Source organism: Poecilia reticulata, linkage group LG7 (assembly GCF_000633615.1).
Source record: "Poecilia reticulata strain Guanapo linkage group LG7, Guppy_female_1.0+MT, whole genome shotgun sequence".
Classification (NCBI taxonomy): Eukaryota; Metazoa; Chordata; class Actinopteri; order Cyprinodontiformes; family Poeciliidae; genus Poecilia; species Poecilia reticulata.
Window position 1 is genome coordinate 21,081,707 of NC_024337.1, and position 5,823 is coordinate 21,087,529.

The window sequence follows — 5,823 nt, forward strand, 5'->3', positions numbered from 1 at the left end:
ATATATATAAAGAATCTGTGTTTTACCGTGGTAATTTTGTACGGGTATTTCACGTCCATTTCCTCTTCTAGTTCTATGGTAGACAGAACCCATCTTCTTTTAGAACGTGACAAGGATTCCTAAAGAAGCCAACATGCAGATCAAGTAAATAATTATGGAGGTTTCCGTTTAGAGAAAAACGTTGCCAGCAGTTTCTTTCCATATTTTCATCCATTTACCCGTTTGGCTCGTTTATGGTGCTCACTGCCCTCTTTGCTTTGTCCCAAAGATGCTAATGCAACCTATGAACAGAAAATACAGAAAAGAGATGTGATTAACTTATGAAGATTGATTGCTCCTTTCTTCCGATATTTCTTTTACTTGTTACGTTTTTGTCACTTATTTATTTAAGTTCGCTCATAATACTTATATCCCTTGACTTTACCTTCTCTCTCAACAAGATGGAGCATATCACCATGTGCACTCAGTTCAAGGATATTTTCACTAACAAGGTCAATATTCATTTAAACACACATGCACATAATTGAACTTTCATAGGTGTGAGATCCTACCTTTTGACTCTTTAAAAAAAACTTACTGTCTTATACTTTCTGCTTCAACTACTATTATTTGTGACATTCGTGAAGGTAAATAAATAAATCAATTTAAATTCCCTGCTGTTTTATTAAAGTCAAAATACCCTTTAATATCATTCTAAATCGTTTTAACAACAAAGGCATGATTGAGTTTCATTAAAAAACAAGAAATTATGCCAGGTGGCAGGTGTGTGTGTGTGGAATTGTATTTATTCTCTGTAAGGCCAGTTTTTGCAACAAAATCTACATTGTGGGGACCGAGTGTTACCTATCACTTATTTTCAATTATTAAAATTTTTAAATTAGGGTTTTGGTCAAGGACTAAGGTGTGAAAAGTGTCTAGGTTATGTTTAGGTCCTAAACAGTACATATCTAATCCTAAACTTTAGGATGAGTTATGTACTGGTAATGGTTAGGTTTAAGGTCAAGATTAGGCTATAGAAATTAATAAAAAATGAATGGAAGGGTTAGGGTTAGTGTGCAAAGACCTTGTGCAGACAGAAAGAGAGTGTGTGCATGTGTGTTTGATAAGTCATTTCCTAATTGAGGATTGAGACAAACAGTATGGATTTGCAAACTAACATAGAAATGCAAGTGTGCTAAAAAAAAAAATTTTATCTCTTTTTTTGTTTCCTGAAATCAAAATGTGCAGGGTTTTAGGAGAGAAAGAATCAAAGTGCAAAATCCAGCAGCTTCAAAAATACAAAACAGAGGGGCGTTGCCTGGTGCAGTGGTTACAGCGTATTCAGAGGTAACAGACCTTGATGCAGCCGTCCCCAGTTAGACTCCCACCCTTGATTCCTTTAACATGTCTTTGTTCCCTTCCTGTCAGATTACTGTCAAATAAAGGCCACCAGTGTGTTTTTCTAATTCTAAAAATAGTTAAATAAGGGAAAAAAATGCAATAAGGAACAAGAGTTATTCTGCTATTTTCACTGTTACAAGACCGTAAAGCTGAGATGCTTCTGTGATGGTTAGATGGAAGAAAATGAAGGAAACAGAAAAGAAACGTTTAAATTTTTTGTGCCTATTTCACTGCTCATTTTCATTTTGTAGTCTTTTTACAATTAAAAGAGCATTTAATCTATCTACATTGTTGTTAAAGTGCAAATGCAAGATATAATTAAAACAAATTGCATAAAAAGACAAGTACAATAAAAGATTATATTTGAAAATTAAAGAGATAATATTTGACAGAGGCTTGAAACGTGTCAACATCTGGTAGTGAGATAGGGATAAACTTCTCTGCATATATTTTGTAACATTTTTATGCATCGCAATTTAACTTACAGAAAAAAGGACAAGGAAGAATGTAAAAAGTAAATAAATTACTTCAAAAACCCAGGTGAATAAGTGCACAGACCCTGACAAATAGATTTTTTGCTGGAGCACCATGTGATCCTATTTCAGCATTAAGTCTTCTTGATTTCAATCAATTATATCAGCCTTAATCAAACAAATTCTCAAAGAAAAACTGTGGTGTCTCATGAAAGGGGCTATAAACAGGAGATTTGATGAATGTGGAAAACGTTTTCTTGTGGGCAAAAATTGCGGAGACAAGATGTGGTTGCTGCTAGCATTTTTATGCTAGCAGCATAAAAAATGCAAAGATTTATACAAAAAATATTTGAACATTTTGCAACCTGATTATCGCCCCTCTATTTTCTTCTTTCTTACAGATTGTTCTGTTGAAGTATGATATAGAAGTAAAATCAGATCTGAGAAAAATTTGTGACATATGACGTGTTGGTACTGCAGCCGTTCTAAACCAGTTGATCAATCAGGCCTGTGAGATTATCGACTTAAAACCACTCTCACTTCAGAAATGTTGTGATTAAAACCACTCATAAGAAAGCAGCTCAGATCTAAAGAGACCTTTCTCATCCTCTTCAGTTACTGTTTCAGTTGTTGCCATGTAGACAGGTACTTTCTTAATGTACTACTCTTTTAAACAAAGAGATATTGAGATAATGTTTATTTTCACCAAACTCACTGAAAAAGAACAATTAAGTGATCATACATTTTTTGTTTGTTTGTTTTGGACTTTATCTTCTTAACTTATTTGGTTTAGCTTTGTGCTTAGTGCATTTCTTTTTTTATATATATTCTTTTTGTGCATTTAATGGACAATAAAGTATCAGTTTCACAAATGTGCATATAGTATTAAAAATGACTGCATAACCATGTACTGCATCACATCTTATATGTGAAATTATGTGAGGCTGCCATCTAAAATAGATTAATACCATCCAAACAAAGAATTATTATTTATACGTATATATAAGTTCAAAATTTGAAAATTACATTTTTTTTTTTTAGTTTTATATTCTGCTGCATTTACTTTAAACCAGAGGAAAAATATGCAGCGATGGTCAAAAGTGCCTCATCAGCTGTATTTACTGTTGGGAGCGCTCTAACAACGCTACTTCCAAAAACGAGATGCTTCATTTTAGTTAAAGCAGTAAAAGCATCTAAAGCTACAATATGTAACTTTTATAAGAATACGCGTTTTTTTTTTTTTTTTTTACAAATTTGTTAAAACTAGCAGCAACCCTCCCGACCCCGCAAGGGTGTACAGAAAATGGATGGATAGATGGATGGATTTGTTAAAACTGCCATTATGTTGTAACGGCATAATATGAGACGGATAATGTGTGGAAAGATCGATCTCCTCCTGCCAAGCCAGTAATGACGTCTTAAGAAACGTACTGCTTCCAACCAATAGCAACCTATCAGAGCCAGGAGGAAGGACTTAGCGCTGTCAATGTGCTAATGGCGGAGAATCGACATACCGTTACTGGAAAACGGCTTCTTCGCCGCCATGATAACTAGTTTGAGCTTTCACAACAGGGTCTGCTACAGGAAACATAGCAGAGATTATACAGGTGAGCAGCAACACAATGAGGGTGATTGACAGCGCTAAGATTCACCTCCTGGCTCTTGATTGGTTGTATCTAGTCAGTACTGGGAGCATAAGGAGAAGGCAGAGAGGTTTGATCTTTTCACAGATCATATGTCTCGCATCAATCTGTTGCAACATAGTGACAGTTTCAACAGATAGGCAAAAAAATTAATTATTCTACAAGTTACTTATTGCAGCTTTAAAAGAAGAGTTTTTATGATAAAGGGTGTCTTTGTCAAACTTTGACAAAAGCCAGAGTTAAAAATAAAATATTCAAAGCATTAAAACCAAACTGATCAAACAGGGACATGTGTTATTTCTCCGCTTGAGGATGATCTGAGGACTGGCATACGAGTGTGTGCATACAGAAATACATTTATTATTAAGGTTTTTTGTGCACAACGAAAAACAATGTCCTTCGAGAGCAAAGTGAAACGCCTCCAAGCTAAACAACCCTAGCAACACGTGAGGAAACTGGAACGGGAAGGTGAAACTTTGTTCTGCAAAGAAGTTTGATTAAAATAACCAAGATATGAGATTCATGTAAAGTGTGAATTATTTTTTTTTACTTATTTTCAATTATTTTAATCAACGTTTAGTCTAAAATGATGCAAAAGTTTGAGAAAACTTCTGCATCATTTTAGACGAAACATGTATGTGTTCTGCCTTTTAAATACATAAAGTTTAAACAAACAGATTTGAATTTTACCATCACTGCATCTACTCTGTAATCTTATGTCCAACTTTGTAAGAGATACAAATCTTACAATTTCAAAATCAGAGACTTTTGGATGATTTAAAATATGTTATTTAGGTAATTATTGTTCAGTCATTGCTTACAGAATAGAGATTAAAAAAATATGTAAGGCTCACCAAGAGAAGGAGAAAAAGGCTCCTCATCTTGCTTCGCTCTGATCTTTTTTTCTTTCTGTGAACACTGTGCCTGTGGCAGAGGCAACTTGACTTAGTGCGGTGGAGGCCAAGCCCAGATGCATCAGATTGGCTGACTGTAGAATAAACAAAGTCCTATTTGTTCAAATGGAGTGTGTCCTGTTCAAAGTAATATGAATGTCTCTATCCGAGAAAAGTTCACGCAACGCTTTAAAATGGTTTAAAATGGTTTAAAATAGCTTTAGTACGTATTTGTAACTGTACATTGAGATAATGAAGTTTTGTACACTCTGTAATATTTGAAGTATGCCTTTGCTCAGGTGTATGCCCTCTGGGCATGCAGCTCAGGTTACAATGTGTTATGTATGCCTTGGTTCCTCACACATGATATTCAAACTTAGAGCTTTTACAAAATCGGCAGCTGTTGCTAAAAGAAGTTTGGATTCAAATAACCATGAATGTCCCTGCCTCACCAAAAGCAGCCATAAAAGTTTTTTTTTTTTTTTCTAAATTTTTTGCAGAGTTGAAATCCTTTTGTAATGCCCTTCAGATGTAACAGTTCGCACTATTTAAGAAGTTATAAGAAAATATCTGGTGATGGTTATTTCTGCGTCCTAATACATTCAACAAAACAAGTCAACATGTTGCCATACAAATCAGGCACACAGTTCTTGTGTCTTTGTAGTGACTCAGTGAGAAACGGTAAGATCCTTTTCACTTGGTATGAAACATTTCCAGTCGGTATAGTAGATAGAGTTTTCTTCCTGATAGGCTATTTCATTTGGTTATCCAATGTCCTCTTATGTAAAATCGTTTACTGTACTTTTGTATGACCAGGTTATCCAGGTTTGTTTCCAAAACCCTGGTAAGGTTCCCCTACGTTTTCTTTGTCTGTCTATCTTGGTCATGTTGGGTTATCACTAAATTTTACTTCAAATAAACTCGGCATTTAACGTTAGTTTACTGAAAACAACAGCTTGGCAAGGAAACAAGAGAAACCAGAGTACACCTCCCTTCTCAGTTTAGCCCCGGGTAAGTTTAAAGTAATTAGAATCATTGATTTTCTCATGCAATCACATTGTTCTCAGCTGAATCAGTTTTAAATGTAAATAAATGTCTTTATCTTTTGGCAATCAGTCAGCCCAAGAAGAAAGCAAGCCTTTCATGTTCCTGAGACTGTGCAAAGTTTTTTGTTATGACGTGTAACTTATGGTTCTGGGTTACATTTTATTAAGTTTGTTTTATTTTATTTCTTGAGTTAATGATGACCTTTCTGTTTGAGATCCGCAACGTCACAAACTGTAGTTTAATTATCTAACTTTCTCTGAATCGGTTTGTTACTTTCTCCGATATCTCTTTCACATTTGTCGTGTGATTTTCCTGTCAGTTTAATTCTCCATTTGCTTTGTCCTCACATTTTTCAGTTCATAGCTCAGTTCATAGTTTCACTTTGCC

The 5,823-nt window shown here is 34.8% G+C and overlaps 1 pseudogene; it reads right to left on the reverse strand.

Annotated features, from left to right (window-relative positions):
* LOC103467940 (cadherin-like protein 26) overlaps positions 1-4,487 on the reverse strand; it is a 13,687-nt pseudogene extending 9,200 nt beyond the window's left edge.
* Between the last annotated feature and the right edge of the window lie 1,336 nt (positions 4,488-5,823).